Source organism: Helianthus annuus, chromosome 10 (genome assembly GCF_002127325.2).
Source record: "Helianthus annuus cultivar XRQ/B chromosome 10, HanXRQr2.0-SUNRISE, whole genome shotgun sequence".
NCBI classification, from domain to species: Eukaryota; Viridiplantae; Streptophyta; class Magnoliopsida; order Asterales; family Asteraceae; genus Helianthus; species Helianthus annuus.
Window position 1 is genome coordinate 52,182,934 of NC_035442.2, and position 18,126 is coordinate 52,201,059.

The 18,126-nt window shown below is 35.4% G+C and overlaps 3 long non-coding RNA genes across 3 annotated transcripts; all 3 read right to left on the bottom strand.

The window, feature by feature from the left end:
• Positions 1 to 5,689: 5,689 nt before the first annotated feature.
• LOC110884664 lies at positions 5,690 to 6,484 on the bottom strand. Its single transcript, XR_002561407.2, has 2 exons — positions 6,175 to 6,484; positions 5,690 to 5,968 (listed from the first exon to the last, which is right to left on the bottom strand). It is a non-coding gene; the product is annotated as an uncharacterized LOC110884664 (long non-coding RNA).
• Positions 6,485 to 8,500: 2,016 nt separating this feature from the next.
• LOC110884663 lies at positions 8,501 to 9,239 on the bottom strand. The gene is made up of 2 exons (XR_004870237.1): positions 8,916 to 9,239; positions 8,501 to 8,703 (listed from the first exon to the last, which is right to left on the bottom strand). It is a non-coding gene; the product is annotated as an uncharacterized LOC110884663 (long non-coding RNA).
• Positions 9,240 to 11,868: 2,629 nt separating this feature from the next.
• LOC110881404 lies at positions 11,869 to 13,295 on the bottom strand. Its single transcript, XR_002559717.2, has 2 exons — positions 12,692 to 13,295; positions 11,869 to 12,358 (listed from the first exon to the last, which is right to left on the bottom strand). It is a non-coding gene; the product is annotated as an uncharacterized LOC110881404 (long non-coding RNA).
• Between the last annotated feature and the right edge of the window lie 4,831 nt (positions 13,296 to 18,126).

Here is an 18,126-nt window from a genome sequence, read left to right on the forward strand (position 1 = left end):
AGCTTGACGCAAAACAAGTTTTTAATCAACCAAAAACTTTACAAAGTTTAGTTTCTAGAGCCTTTTCTAGAAAAAATAAAATATTTTATTGTTTTAACACTGAAGAACTTTCAGTTGACATAAAAAATACCTCGGGTGAAGTTTATTTGCCACTCTTAACAAAGGGTGAAATAGCAAAAAAGCTTTTACATATTAAACCAGAGTTGAGAAAGTCTCTCAATATGGTACATATAGGAGCGGTTAAAATCCTCCTAAAAGCACAGTTCAGAGATGGAATTAATTTCCCTATAAAAATGGCCCTTGTTGATAACAGAATTATCAATAGGCAAGACGCTCTTCTTGGAGCAATTCAAGGAAATTTAGCTTATGGTAAATTTATGTTTACTGTCTATCCTAAATTTGCTTTACATCGAGATTCAAAAGATTTCGACAAAACTTTAAGTTTTATACATCAGTGTGAAAGAACTGATCTTATGGAACCAGGTAATAAAGTATTTACGATTAATTATTTAGTCTCATATGCTTTAACAAATAGCACTCATTCAATTGAGTACAAAGAAAAAGAAAGCATAGCAATTGAGGATATATTCTCAGATATTGGAATTGTTGAAGGCAGTAAATTCGCTGAGCCATCACAATTACAAGAAAACTGGGCAATTGATATTGCACGAAATAAACAAGTTTTAGTATCAAAACCTAGACACAGTTATGCTGGAAGCTCTTTACAAATAAGAGAATCAAGTAACACTGAACAATTAATACGTTCTTTGTCCGAAAGAATTGATGGGTATGGTAGAATCTTAAAAGGAGTTATTGGAGAATAATGTCTTCAAAACCAATTTTAGATTATTTACAATATCTTGATCAACAAATCACCTTTGAAGAGGCTAATATACAAATTTACTTTACTAGAATAAATCAAATTAAAGAAAATTTTATGTTAAGTCATAAAACAAAATCTCTTAATATAAAAATTATTAAGAAAAACATTTTTGCTTCTAAGCAAAAAATTATTGAGCTTAGAACTAAAAAAGCAATTATATCTATAACATGACTACTCTTTTGAAATTAGAGGAACTTGTTAAAGATTTGATTAGAAAGGTAGAAAGTCTTTCTACAAACGAAAATCTTGAGGCAACTGCCGCAAAAATCATCAAAGATGTTTCAGACAAAATTGATGAAAGAATGGATTCAAAAACCTTTATGCTCGAAAAGCAAAAAGAAAAAATTAATGATGAAAAAAGCTTTCAAAAATATTCATTTCCAAACTTCAACGTTGGAAATCCATCTCTAGGAAGTTCTAAAAGTCCGAATGCATTATCATGGCCTTTTGGATCAATTTCAAATGACCAATAAAGGTCAAATGGAAAACCTTTTTAGAAATATAAATCTAGAGATCTTTAGACTTTATATCTGTCTAGAAAGAAATAATCAAAGACTAAAAGATAAAAATAATATTTTATCTTATGGGAAAAAATGAATTCTGTCCACTCCTTTAATTGGGAAAAAGAAGAAATTCATAAAACACATGATTTTGAATTAGCTTATTCAAATATAACTAATCCAAATTCAATTTATATCAAAGGAAAAATCTTTTTCAAAGGATATAAAGCAATCGCCATACATTGTTATGTAGACACAGGGGCAAGTCTTTCTTTAGCAAGCAAACACATAATTCCTAATGACCTATGGGAAAATACTCCCAAAGATATTAAGGTAATAGTTGCTAACAAGGAAGTCATTAAGTTAAATAAGGTTTGTAGAAATCTTGTCATCTATTTTTCTGGAGAACCATTTACCATTCCTACTATCTACCAACAAGATTCAGGTATGGATTTACTTCTAGGAAATAACTTCTGTCAACTTTATGGACCTTTCACTCAATGGTTAGACAGAATATCTTTTCATCTTAATCAAGAAATGATTTTGATTAAAAAAGTCACAAAGGCTTTTCAAATTGGAAAACCAAATTTTCTTGAATCCATGAAAAAAGATTCAAAGATAAAACAAATTCCTAGAACTAATATAGCTCGAGAAGTTATAAAAGCAGAAAGGATATTTTTAGTTGAAATACAAAAGTTTCAAAAAATCGAAGAACTACTTGAAAAAGTTTGTTCAGAAAATCCTATTGATCCTGAAAAATCCAAAAAATGGATGAAAGCATCAATAGAACTCATTGATCCTAAAACTGTTATCAGGGTAAAACCTATGAAGTACAGTCCTCAGGACAGAGAAGAATTTAATAAACAAATTAAGGAATTACTTGATTTAAAATTAATTATTCCAAGTAAATCACCTCACATGTCTCCAGCATTCTTAGTTGAAAATGAAGCTGAAAGAAGAAGAGGGAAAAAACGTATGGTTGTGAACTATAAAGCCATTAATGCTGCTACTAAAGGAGACAGCCATAATCTTCCTTGTATGCAGGAACTACTAACTCTTTTAAGAGGAAAAACCTATTTTTCCAGTTTCGATTGCAAAAATGGTTTTTGGCAGGTACTGTTAGATGAAGAATCTCAGCTACTAACTGCATTTACATGTCCAGATGGTCATTATCAATGGAAGGTAGTCCCTTTTGGATTAAAGCAAGCACCAAGCATATTTCAAAGGCATATGCAAAATGCTTTAAGAGGTTTAGAAAATTACTGTACCGTCTACGTCGACGATATTATAGTTTTCTCAGACTCAGAAAATAAACATTACTTTCATGTTTTATCAGTTTTAAAAACAATTGAAAAATATGGGATCATTTTATCAAAAAAGAAAGCAAATCTTTTTAAAACAAAGATAAACTTTTTGGGTCTTGAAATAGATCAAGGGACTCATAGTCCACAAAAACATATCTTAGAGAATTTACACAAATTCCCAGATACTTTAGAAGATAAAAAACATCTTCAAAGATTTTTAGGCATTTTAACCTATGCTGAAGGTTACATTCCTAAACTCGCAGAACTTAGGAAACCTTTACAGGTAAAATTAAAAAAGGACTACATATGGGAATGGAAACAGTCTGATGTAGACTATATAAAAAAGATAAAGAAAAACCTAACCAGTTTTCCAAAACTTTATCTTCCAAAAGAAAATGAATTTTTAATCATAGAAACAGACGCTTCTCATGATTATTGGGGAGGAGTTTTGAAGGCCAGAACAACCGAAAAAGAAGAAATATGTAAGTATACTTCTGGAAGCTTTAAACAAGCAAAAAAAATTACCATAGTAATGAAAAAGAATTACTTGCGGTAAAAAATACTATTTCTAAATTTTCTATTTATCTCACACCTGTAAAATTTCTAGTCAGGACAGATAATAAAAACTTTACTTATTTTCTGAAAACAAAAATTTCAGGAGATAACAAACAAGGTCGTCTTGTCAGATGGCAAATGTGGTTTTCAAGATATTCTTTCGACATCGAGCATCTTGAAGGGTCCAAAAACGTGCTAGCTGATTGCTTGACACGAGATTTTCAAAATACGTAAACAAATACGTATTTCAAATAAATTTTTTCTAAAAATAGAAACTTTTCATGCCTATTTAAGGAGCACATACCCTTCAAACTAAAGGCATCACCAATCACTTTCACAAACAGAAAAACTTATTTTTTGAAAAAATGGAGAATTTAAAGGCTTTACGCCTAAAAGAAAAAATTCTTTTGATAGAACTAAAAGCTATTCGAGATCAGATAGCCCTCTATGACGAAAGTCTAGAAACAACTGCTAATTCAGAGTAGGAATCCGCAAGGAAACAATCTGAATCTATTCCTCCTCAAACGGCAAAGGGTAAAGAAATATCAAGTCCGTTCACTCCTGTTGCTTTGGAAAAAAGCAAAAATAGAGTAAATGAAGAACTAAAATCTTCATCTAGCCCAGAAGCAAACGGCTCTGGTAAAGGCACATCAAATCCGTTGATCGCTGACAGTTTGCCAAAAACTGAAAAGGTCTCTCTCAGACCAAGTTACTCCCAAGTCACACAAAAACCAGAAAATCCTAAAAATACCAGATTTTATGTCATTTTTGATGGTGACCATAGAGGAATTTATGAAGATTGGGCCATAGTCAAAAATTATGTTGAAAAACTGACTATCCATTCAAAAAATTTGGGTCGTTATTACAAGCCCAACAAGAAGCCACCCGATATTCAGCAACATGCGGGAAAAAAGAAATACCTTTAAAGGTGCAAACCCAGAACTAGTTTCTCTAGCATTCTCCGCTGGATTAGCAAAGTTCATCTACCCTTCTCCCAATTTACTTGAAATAAGTAATTTATCCGAAGGAATGAAGAAAGCCATCAAGAATTTTCGAAAGAAAATTGCTGCTGCAAGAGATGCAAACATCTTCATCAATTGTACTTCTACACTCCCTGACTGGTACCAAGGAAAAACCTTTCCAAGCTACCATCATTTAGAAATTGGCATAGCCAAAGCAAGAACGGTCAATCCTTCAAGGGTGATAAAAGAAGACTATGAAGACTATCAAAAATGGTTACATATCAGGACCAAAGGATTTTTACAAATCCTAGAAAACCTACAGAAAATTAAAGTAGGAAGCTTTAACAAAGTAAATTATTGCAGCACTAACTGCATAATTACTAGCTATAGTGGAACTCCTCTACCACTACATGAAAAAGAAGCTTTAGAAAGGATGGAGCAACGCATCATCTTCAATAAAGTAGAAGCAGGCCCAGCCACTAAAGAACAACTTTGTCAAAAGTTGCAACGCACCTTTGAGAACCATCAGTGCGAATACTGCAAAGCATCTTCTTCAGAAGAAAACAAAAACCCCACTGAAAAAGACAGCTACTTTTCAGATGAGGACACTCGAGAACTGGACCCAACACATGGGTACATCGATTGAAAAAACGTCATCCATGACGATTGATTAAGGGCTATAATGGTCTTTTGTAAAATTCACTTCTATTATATAAAGAAGTTGAATTCCTTTAGTTTAGACATCGAATCCAATCCCCATCCCCTTCTCTCGTATCATTTTCCTTTTCCAACTTTTCCTTTGTAAACTAGTATGAGTGTTAGTGAGTAATCTCCTTGCTAAAGGAGAATATTATGTAAATATCAAGAAGTTCTTCCTTAGGGAAGAACAGTTATGAATAAATATCAGTTTCCTTTTTATCCCTTTGTTCATCTTTAAAGATTTTTGCAAAACCTGGAGCCCTGGAGCCATAAAAAGTACCGTTTAGGCAGGAGGCCGTGTAGGGAAGAATTGGTTGGGTTGGTCACTTGGAAAAATCAACTTCAAGATTTACTTAGTCGAAAAAAGAGGAAAGGTATGGTTTATTCTAAACTGTTAAATTACTTCGAAATATTTATATTAATATCTCCTTAGGCATTTTTATAAACAACTGTTTTTACAAACAAACACAAACAAAATCGATTAACCAATATCGAAATCAAATGATTTATACTATGAAACGAATGATTCTTGAAATCAAAAATTTAGTCAATAAAAGACTACAAAAATGGATATAGAATTGCTATTTCCAAATCAATTCATCGACAAATTAACTCAAATTTGTCAATTCAAATTTGTCATCTATCGATTGGTATGGAATCTTTGGACAATTATGAACGATTGTTTGATTGAACAAAAAAGTCAACATATGATGACTATGTTAGTAATCAAGAAATTACTACAACTATTTGCTAGTAACCAAAAAATTACTACGACTATTGGTGTAGTAAATTTAAAAATTGCTAGAACCATTCCGCTACTGGTATCACGTTGCTTCTTGTAAGCCTATATAAGGCCTTTGGTTTTATTAAATGTTAAGAAGAAAATTATTGAAAAAAGTATTGTTTATTTCTCTTATCTAGTTCTTGGAGCCTAACCCACTCAATGGGTCTCTTGGGAGATTAGCCATCTCGAATCGGCCTCTATCATTTCTACGTTCATAACAATTCCCAATAATGCTTAATAGTTTCTACATTCAAGCCAGTCTTTAGGAATTCCAAGCCACCCTACAATTTCAACAAAAGAAAAGTTAAAATTGGGGATCAAAAGGTATGAGCAATCAGCAAAGCAAACCGTCATGAGGTGGCAGCAAATGCTAAAATAAAATCAGAATAGAAAGACCGATCGGTTAAAATCGTTCCTCGTCTGAATTTGGAAAAGATCGAGAAACAAAAATAAGGAAATTAGAAGAGCATAAACAAAGAAAACTCACCGGAAGAGAAGGCAGCAATCTCATTTTCATCATATGGCTCCGGCGAGCGAAGCTAGAGGCGACTCCGGATGGTGGTTGGTTCGTGACAGAGGCGGGGGGTGGCTCGTTGGTTCTTGCTATGACTCCTGCGCCGCAACAGGAAACAGAGCAGTGGTGGTTTGGTTGTTGTGTGTTGAACGGAACCGGAAGGAATGGAGAATCCATGATTTATGAAAATTGGTTTAATGGGTTTCATAAAGGGTTTAACTGGCATAGGGAAGATGAAGAGGCGTTCTCGTCTTATTAGTTTAATTTTTCATTTTGTATGAGGTGTGATGTTCTCGTCTTATTAGTTTAATTTTTCATCATGTATGTGATATAGCTTTTATAAGTCCCCACCTAGTCTAGGTGTCGTAGTTTTACTAACACGTATTTATTCATTTTTTTAAGTAGTGTGTGCTTATATGATGTCCCAGAAGATTATGTCTTGGTCCCCCCCCCCCCCCCCCCCGTCTCTCCAGTACAGAATCTATTCACGGAGCTATATGATATTACTATTATGGATTATGTCATTTTTGTTGAACTTTATTTGAGTATTTGGTGTTTTTGGTTAAAACTTTGTTTGAGTTTATGGATTATGTCATTTTTGGTTAAAACATTCGGTGATTAAAAGTATTGATATTTATAGATAATATTGTTTTGAGCTAAATTTAGCTAGACCCAAGTTCATGGCTAACCGACCCATAACCGACCACCATAACCATCAAAACCGCCATAACCGAGCGGTTATGGTTATGACTTTTCCATAACCGACACCTCGCTTATGGTTATTGTTATGACCCAAAACCGACCCATGCACACCCCTAATTTATATTCATGTACATCAAATTTGCTTTATATAGTATTACTAGTGGGAAACCCGCGCGTTGCTGCGGAGTTGATACTACGGGACGAGAATATAATTCAAACCTTAAAACAATAAAAAATTATAATATATTAAAAACTAGACCTGGCAAACGGGTCGGGTCGGGTCGGGTCATGGGTCAAAACGGGTTCGGGTCGAAACGGGTTCGGGTCAGAACGGGTTTCGGGTCAGGTCGGGTTTGTTAAAAAATGTTTTTTTTAAATGATTGTACATCAGCGGGAAATTTATGTACTTCTGTTTCTACAACTTTTGTTTTTTACTTCACCTGTCCACTCGTGACATGCTCTTTCTTTTGTTAATTCTCTCTGGAGAAGAAATGATTATTGTAGAATTAGGCGATTAATGTAAATCATGTATATGGTTATGGAATTATGGGTATTATTGTTTCTGAACTGTTACTGCGACTCGAAGTTGCAGTAATTTTGCTGGGAACTAGGATTTTGATTATTCCGGGTCGAAACGGTTCGATTCGAAACGGTTCGCATCGAAACGGTTCGCATCGAAACGGTTCAATTTGAAACGGTATTGGTCGAAACGATGCGAGTCGAAACGGTTCCCATCGAAATGGTACTGGTCGAAACGGTTCGCGTCGAAACGGTACGCGGTACAGTCGAAACGGTACGAGTCGAAACGGTACGGGTCGAAACGGTTCGCGTCGAAACGGTTCACGTTGAAACGGTACGGGTCGAAACGGTACGAAACTCGTTCCCACCCGAAACTCGTCTCGTGCGGAAACTCGTGTCGGCCCAAAACCCGTTGCGATCCGAAACCTGTCCCATGCAGAAACCCGTGTCGGCCCGAAACCAGACCCGAACCGACCGGTTCCGATCCAAAACTTGCGTCGTGCCAAAACCTGTCTCGGCCCGAAACTCAATTTGAACTGAACCCATTCGGATCCGAAACCTACCCCGTTTCTTTAAGACACTAACCCACATCGACCCATTTCTTTATTGTTGTCGACCCGCTTTTGACCCGAAAATAACAAGATGGAATTTCAAGTGACCCATTGTGACCCATTTAGTTAAAATATCTTATCCAAACCAACCCATATAATTTTAAAAGCAATCCAAATTGACCCACTTGAAAGGCTTTGGGTCAAGATTGCCCCCTCTATATATTAGGTGTGGTTCTCATTATCCGCCTATGCAAACAATCAAAACAACCCTTTTAAAGAAAGCAATCTTTAACCAACCCGACCTGACCCAACCCGAAACCCATTTTGATCCGGGTCCGTTTCAACCCGAACCCGTTCCGAACCGAACCAAAAAAACCCCATTTTTTTGTAAATGACTCGTTTTGACCCGAACCCGTTTTGACCCATGACCCGACCCGACCCAAACCGACCCGTTTGCCAGGTCTCGATTGCATGGTACAACATAAGCATTTAGGTATGCTCCTAAAATGCGCATTATAGCATAAAACTTGTTAAAATGGATATAAAGATTATAATGTTTTAACAAAAGAAATGCCAATAATAAAGTTCTAAATCATCAGGAACCCAATGTCTCAACATCTTCAGATCTTGAGAAACTCTTTCCTCCTTGATCCGCCTTCGTATGCGGGTCACTGCTGTTATGTGACGGATGCTCGAACTTCATTCGGGAACTAACCCGTCTCTTGATGTTCTGAGAGAATAAAAGTATTTGTTAGATAAACAAAAAGTGGTTGACATTTTGAGTCAGCATGTTTGACTTTAAAATTTCAACTTCTGTATTCTTTTTCCATTAACTTTCAAAAATTGGAAAAATCATGGTTTCTTGAGGTGAAAAGTCAATGTAAAAAAATTCAAATAGTCAACTACCGAAAAATATACAAAGTTAAAGACAAGTCAAATTACTTTTGCTGTTGATTGCTGACCGAGTCATGGTTAAGAAATCATCCCAAATCAGTTTACTGAGTTCGTCCTTCTCCTCAGCCGTGAGCTCAAAGTTCGGTTCTCTACCACACATGAAAGCGGTTTAAAATTGGTGAATTATACTATTTAGACATGATGCAATACCTGTCATACAAACAAGCAGCTTCTTGTTGGGAGCCAACTGTACTTGGATGGATTTGTTTTTTGTCCACTTTAATGGCAGCTTGCCATTTCATGTTCTTAAAACATACCCCTCTCATTTGCAAGGTTCTTGGTTCTCAAAGTGTTTTCTTCTATGTCGTTTCTGCCTTTTGAACACTGAAATAGTTGCAAACTAAAACATCAAAAAACGCCATTCATATAACATCACTCTATTTACACAAAAAAGCTGCATGTTTTTAGATTATTTATTTTCTTACATGACAAAAACTATAAAAGAAATTGAGAGATAGACCTGGATGTTGAATGGGCTGCTTGTTAGATGAGCTCGATTCATTGACATTTGAGGATTCGGGTGCTTCAGATTTCGTTTTTTCCTGCTAGAAACACGAATTACGTGTGGGAAAATGATTAAAAAAAAATACAAAAAACACTAACAAACTCATGTCAATTTTGTTCTTCCACATTTTGCAGTTAATAGATCCAAATGTTATATGAATATTAAACCTATGATTACCTCTGCAGATCGGTTAATGTCAACCGAAGGTGTTGGAAGCACATTGACATGTCGGGTGCTCTGGACCCAACTTGGAGATTGCCCGTTTTCAAGTGAAGATATAACTCATTTCCCATATAGCTCATTTTTCTTTTTTGACTTGTTTGAGATAAAAGTAACCCAAATCCCGACCCATACGCCATACTATTTGTAAACGGGTCAAAATTGACGCCTCCATAGTTAGTTGAATGACATTCAACTGAAAACAGTGTAGTACATAGAGGATGATTGCAAAACCAAGAAAAAAAGGAGCTCCATGTGGTTTAACTATACACTATTTTCCACCATTAACCATAAACCACAAACCATATTTTATATTGTAGGCTCCATGATCTTTGCTAATCAGCCGCAGAATAAGGAGTTCTTCATTTAAGAGTATTTCAATAATTCTAACGCAGGTTTATGGAGCCAAATCAGTACAAACCACTTATTTATTTATAACTATGACGGATGTGCAAACAAAATTGATTTTTACATGAAAAAATTTACTAAGAAAATGAAATATACCTGGACCAAAACAGCACCAGCAGGCATGTCCCTCTATCAGTACATTCGACATAACGAGATAGCAAATCTGCTCCAATCACAAGTACATTCTTATAACCACAGCCTGAAAATAAAAGTCAACATGGTCAAACATACTTCATTTTGACCCATATGGATTACCTAAAATCAAAATTTTAAAAAGTTTTAACATTATTTACAGGTGAGATAGAGGATAGTTACTCTAAACAGATACTAAACCAAAGTTGCTTGCCTTTTTTATGATATAAGCCCGATAAATAGACTTTGAAGAAACATAATTATAAGAAATGTACCTCAGATATAACATATGAGGCCCAATACGAATCCGCTACAAGCAGCTGTAATGTCAAAAGCTAGTGGATTTCCTTTACATCCAAGTGCTTTTTGAATCTAAAATACGGTCGATATCAGTAAAAGTATTCCAAGCGGCCAGAACCCACCGATTTTCTCCCTCTTTCTAACATTTGCTCGCTCTCTCTTTGCAAACCCATATTTGTTCCAGATCTAGCATCATCTACAGAACCCTAAATCTCCAAATCTTCCATTGCAGGAATCCATAGCCATCGCCGTGTCAACCACCGTGCGTTGCCGCAGGTACCATTAAATGACTGTTTTTTGGAAGGATTTTCAGTTTTCGATGGTACCAACATACAAGAAACTAATCGCAACTGGATAGAACACGGGTGTTTAGGTAAACTGCTGAACCATCATGTTTTAAAGTTTAAACAACACTTTTATCATGCATGGTTTGTTAATTAACACTGAAATCTTTATAATCATACTAATAGTTGGTCGTTGTCTTTGATGATACAAGTATCGTATCAATCTTTGTGAGCATACCCCACTGTATTAAGGGATTTAGGGTGCCCACATTTAGTGGTTCGAGTTTTTATCAATTATTTAGGCTATGCACACACTAGTGCGGTAAAATAGGAAACTCACGCCACGGTGGTGGATTGTTAATGCATGATGTGGCTACTGGTCATCTTGTTTAAGTGTCGGTGCAACTTCTTATAGACGATAGCTAAACGAAAAATACATTTTTTATTTCACGAATATCTTCATGTGTTAATAAGTTAAACGAAAATACATCACAAAATCGTTCTAGAAATAATCTGAACCCTGGAAGCACATTCTTGAAAAAAAATAGTTACCATCCAGCAAATAATGATCATTAATTTTAATCAAGGAATCTAAGTTGTTTTAGCTTTTAGGGGCTTCTTCTTAACTAACTTCGTTGGAAGCCAGTCTTCATTCCAATAAAAAACAAGAACGTACCCGAGAGTATCAGGCTCTCTAACAAATGTGGGTCCCGTTAAACGTTGCGTTTTTTATATGCAAATGCTATAAACCTTAACAAATTATAAATTAAGAAAAGCCACCTGCACGAAATCTTCAAGACGAGGATGAAACTTTGGATCATTCATGTCATAGTCATAGAAGTCATGCAGGACTCATAAGTAGCGCATTGGAATTTATTAAATGGCATCAGCAAACTAAGTTAAAACTTAAAAAATATGAAATCGACTGAAAGAAGGGTGTAAGTGTTACGAGTATATAGGCACCGGTGGTGCTGCCACATAAAAATAAAATGCCGCCAACGCCTTTTAGAACCATTGAAGCCAACACATGCTTAACCTGTATGAATATGTAGAAAAGAAAAAAAAAACCTCATAATATGGAAACGTAAAGTCAGAATGCCCAACAGTTCCATGCTCTATAACAGAATGCCGAATCCAAATTCATAACAAGAAACGTGAATACAAGTCCCAACAACAAAAGCATAAGCCATATTAATAAAGTAGGTTTAAAAACCAGCCGTAAATTGGCAACTGGTATAGGATATAAACGTATAATTCCTCATGAATCTTCACTTCAGCAACATGATTTATGTAAATCTAGCTGTACAAGTCATCATCATCAGCATCGCCAGCATGGGCGGCAAACGGGTCAGAATCATCATCACCATCAGTCCCAGATGCTGATTTAGGAAACCGAAATTCCGACCTAAATCCTCGAGACTGCTCTGGCGTCTGAGCAAATGCTTGGTATTTCCTTATGTCAACATCACTCACACTTCTGCAAGCATATCCTCAAAGTGGGCCGCCTTAATCTCTGACACCTCCTCTTCATCCGCATCCATATAGTCGGGATTCTCACTTCTCTTCATTTCCTTCTCTATATCCTGCATAATACAATTAACACAGCAATTTAACTCGTTGGTCACATGTAGAGTTGCAAAAACAAGATTGGGCCAGAGACATGTCAAAGAAAAGGCCAAACGAACTCAAAATAAGCTTGAAACCCTGGTCCTAATACGTTTAGGCTCACAATCCAGGGTTAGCACCCCCCAGACTTCACTGAAACACTTGAGTTGGATATTCCGGAGTCCATATGCCCAGAATAAAGGTCCAACAAATACAATAATCTGGGATCATTTTTTATATTTTAAGTTCTAAAGCATAAAAATGCACCACATAAAGTGGTTGGGTTTGAAGAGTAAAAATAGAAAGCTCACCAGAACTGAAAGTTCCAGGAGGAAGCAACACCATGTAGAGTTCTGAAGCTGATAAAACGGTTGCACTGATTGCTTCTAGCCGTTGGATCAACCAATTATTTACAGCAAAACTGTGCAAGGACTTGCATTTTTATCAACAACTTCATGATTTTTGGCAAAGAATCGTTCTTCTTGATAAAAAGCTCTTATTATCATGGATCATGTCACTAATTCAGCCAGATGGTTTGCCAACGATGATCATGAAAAGAAAGATCAAGAAAAGAAAAAGGAAGCATTTGCAGGTCGTCCCAAACCTAACTCACCCCATCTTGACCAGCACAAAAAATACCCATTACCCGACCTAACCATCTCTAGAAAAGAAGCAAACTAACCAGGTGCATTCCATGAAGATTTAGTAGTAGCGGCCTGTCACTTTTGTATTGTTTGGCTTTTGATCCTCAATGACGGCTAAAATTGTCATTTGTACCATAGTCCACAAGCATCACTCAACACCTCTTCATCATTTGAATGAACAAGACACTCAAGGGCAGGTAATGCGGGTTTTGTCTGCATATTAAAAGAGAACTAGAACATTAACCCACGTGCGTTGCGCCGCGGCCAACGAAATTGACACGCTGTTGATCAGATTCACATTTACAATGTGTTAAAAATGTTTTTTGTCGGTTAAGTCAAGTCTGTATAACTATCTTATACAAATAAGTAATTCACCAAATAAGCTCAATACAATTAATGGTATCGTAATTACTACGTTACATGACTTGTATCCCTATAAATAACCTTTCGTGTTAAGCCCCTGTGTTGCAACGGGGGCATAAGACCATGACAAATAGCACCAACGCCACACTATAGCCAACGACCACCAACATTGAAGTTGTGGCTTTTTATGTGGAGAAATTAGACCGACATATAAAACATAGAAAATAATAACTAACTCGATTTAGGACTCGCGCGTTGTGACGAACTTATTACACGGGAAAAAATAGACGGCGTAAATACACTGAACCACACACGTACGGTACGCCATGTTCACTGGCAATATTTAGAACGAAGCGTATAAAAAATGTAAAATCGTTGATCCACACACAAATTGTGCCATGCTAACTCACAAAATTTAGAACCAAAGGTAAAACGAAAAATTTTGAAAAATATGAAAAACATAGGGGATCAAAGTTGAAAGTAAAAAAGTTGTGAGGTTAAATTGGAAAAACAAAAAACTTTGGGTTAAACCAACAATATCAAGTACTTTTGGGTTTAAAGTGAAATATCAACAATTTTTTTTTGAAAAACCCCAAAAAAATAGGGTACAACACCTAATGCCTCCATTTATTGCTAATTTATATGATATAAATGTTTTTTTAATTTGACTTGCCATAGACAAAAAAAAAAAAAAAAAAAAACTAAATTATCCATCAAAAAGGAATATAATTATTAGAGAAGAACAAACAAAAATTGAAAGTCGATTTCATCTCAACTCCCCAAATCAATGGATAATTTTCCAACAAGGGTGGATCGTCAACATTTTTTTGTGTCCACCCATATCTCTTTGACTTTCATTGAAACCTAAATAAGATTATCAGAAGTATATTTATATAATAATAACCTTAACAACAACTAAAAAATACAATTCAAAACCAAAAAAACATGAAACTGAAACAATTAAATCCTGATTTGTGCATACCTTGTGAGACCGGTGGCGGAACCGCAGCGCCGGTGGCCGGCAAAACAACGGTAAATCTACATTGCAACTCCAAACAACCATTATCGATTTAATAGTGCATCCAAACACGCCCTAAAACTGCGTGATATCTTTATACTAACACAATACAGCCTACATATTCAATTAACATAAATTACCAAACAATATCCTAAATTAAACCCTAAATTCCAAAATCTCATTAATAATTTCAACAAAACTCAAAACAAATAACTGAAAATTTTAGAATTTAAACACTTAGAAAAAAATATTTTTAAACAAGTATTTGCAAGTAAATTGTAACCATGATTTTTCATTTAAAACTTGCCATAAATTTTGTTACAAAAATTACAAATGTTGGAGGTTGTTTTTGATAAATAAAAGTGATTAAGTATATATTTAGGGAAATATATATTTAGATGTCACAAATTGTGTGATTACTTGTATATTAAGTGTATTAGTTATATTATTTTAGGACTTGAAAATAATATAACTTACCGAAATAACAAAAATTATAATACAAAGTAATACCAAAATTCCAAGAAAACAAATATATAATTTATACCCGAATATTGGAAAAACCGCACACGGACGTATGAACTACACTTATATATATATATATATATATATATATTCCGGAAATAGGTATATATTTTGACAAACGAGTTAAACGGTATTTTGGAAACCAAAAGAACGGAAATTACAATTTTTACAAGTGTTACAAAAATATATCATATTTTTGTCAAGTAGAAAATACATTATTTTGAGTGGAGGAAAATAAATATATTTTCTTGAACAATTACAAGATATACTATTTTTGGAGAAAATATATATTTTCTTAAACAAATTAAGAATATATTATTTTTGGGTGAAAATTTAAAATATATATTTTCTAAAGTTAATCTTAAAAATACATATTATTTTTTGAGATATATATGAAGGTATATTTGTTTTTGCCAAGTAAAGTTAAAGATATGTTTCTATCAAAATTCTCTTAAAATATGGACATTTTAAGAATATACTTTTGGTGATTTTTAGTTGATTAAAAATAATATTATGGAAATGAATACAAGATTAAGTATAAAATACTTAATAAATACAAGAAAATACGTATCGTCATACGTATAGACACACACCGGAATACACCATCAATGCTTGGCAAAATACGTAAGTACAAGTATACCCATGCTTGGGAAATATTTAAGTGAAAAATACATAATGAACTAAGTTGAGAATTTATTGATCTAACAATATTTCAAATAATGAGATAAATATAATTTAAGTTAAAATATTAATATTTTAACTAATAATTATATACTTTGGAATATTATAATATACATCAATGATGTAACTCAAAATATACCAAGATTTCCAAAACGAGTCTTAATGAACAACTAAGACAAAGAGTCGCTACACGACCTAAACGTCTAATAGAACATGGCACGTGTGTAGGTAGTTGTACGACTCGTAGGAGGACCTTTAAATATACGAGACAGTTGGACGCAAACTTGTGAGTTCATGTCCCCCTCTTGTCTTAACTGTTTTCGGATTTATAACTCTCGGGGGTGAAATACATGTTACATATGTTTCAATGGTATGATTTGGCTATGAAATGAACTATTATATCATGTGAGCATAGGCTGAAACTGAAATGCCATTAACTCCCATAAGATTCATGGACAAAGGTCAGATCTAACGGGTACGGTCGAGCCCCAATCATGGTCCTTATGTGACCACTTAGAGTGCTTTAGTGTCCTAGTCGAGGTGATTCGACAACAGTCAAGGGGGATTTGACACAATCAAGGTGATTTGATACAGTCAAGGGGATTTGACACGGTCAAGGTGACTTGACACAGTCGAGGGAATTCGACATAGTCGAGGGGATTAGACAAAGACAATAGTTTACTCAGAATGAGTACTCCCTATGTCTTCACATACATTAATGTCCTTGCAAAACATTAATTGATCTGTTCATAGACGCTTTTCATACCTGTTTCAAAGGAGTCTCTCAAATGTTTACAAGTTATCAATACTCATACAAAACGCATATACTCGCTCAACTTTTGTTGATGTTTTTCAAAATTACGTGTATTTCAGGTAACAAGTTGGATCTTGGGCGCTGGTGTTGTTTCTGGATGTAAACTTCAAGTTTAGACGTCATCCACTTTTGTTGGTTTGTAACTTAATCAGAGGTTGTGTGGTTTGAAACTTAAATGACTAGTGTTTATAATGTTTTAAACTTTATGAATGGATGAACATCATTTTGATCATATAGTTGTTTATTATAATCGAATGCAATGAGAACCAATCAAGTCACATGCACACGCTTCCGCAAAAGTCACAATGTGACAGTTTGGTATCAGAGCTTCGATTGTAGTGAACTAGGATTCCCTCTCGAGTCTAGACTACAATCACTAGGACTCTCTCACGAAAACATTTTTACAAACAGGTTTTCATTGCATTTACGAAAGCGCCAAGATCCATGCGTCAAACATTTTTCAAAGAAATGACAAGGCAAGGACATTAGTAGGGAGGAGAATACCCCAAATTAAAATGCAAATTGAGGTATAGTCTACGTGAGATAGACTTGCCAAAGACAAAATGACCCCCCCCCCCTCCGAAAGGACAAACGGGAGTTATATGTGACATGATGCATCTGTTTACCTGTTTATACTAAGTAACATATTTATTCATTAATATATATGCGTATAAGTGTACGGAATAATTATTGACGTGAACGAGATACCTTCGACTCTGAACCCTATTATTGTTCTTGACTTGCATGATGAGACTGTCGACCTCGTGTTTATTGCGAAGCTCATGGCTGGAGTGATTACCAAACGAGATCCTGAGCTGGTTTCCGTAGAAGATGGCTGTTCTTCCCTCTCGAATGTGAAGGTGTCTGACTACGGTATTGACGGCGAGGCGGAGGAGGCAACCTTGGATAACAACCTTATCAGCAGGACGAGGTCCCTGTGGCTTTTGTGAAACAAGATCGACGGGACTCTCATCCAGTCAAGGATGATGAAGTACTCATCTTGAAGGTGCCCCTCCAACTACTAGGAATTCCCCTTATTCCTACTACGACTAAGCATTGCGCCTATTTACGCGTAACGATAACAGATGTTAGCGCGTGGACCACTACAATGGTCCTTTCCATGTCGGAGGTATAAGGACAGTAGTGTCCCCTCTTTGATTGATCATCTGCTTTGAACGACGGAAAATTAGGGTGACCATGCAAGACAATTTATTATTACGGGGGCCCACGTAATAACGACTTGTAGTGCATGGAAATCCTGGTGGACTCTGCAGGTCAAGCTAATGATCACCACCCATCCAAAAATTTCTAAGTGTTCACACCTTCATCTAGTAGAACAATACCTAGATAGTTGCTATAGCTCTCTACAAAGTAGGAAATCTATCTTTACCTCTTCGTGTCTGACAGTTCTACCTGTATACGAGTCGTTTGGGAACCGATATCTAAGCAAGTGAGGATGGCTAGCACTCGGGAAAGATTCAGTAACTTTACACTCTCTATCACCCCTATATATGGTAGAAATGCACGACTCCCATCCCTTGGGAAGTATACCCGTTGATTATATATGCATGTGATGTTAGGTGATTACATGTTTGCTTATGGTGATATATACCTCGTAGACAATTATTAAATGTTGTCTAACCTACCCCATACCCTTTTGCCAGAAGAAAATGCCGCCCAGACGTAACACAGACACTAATACGT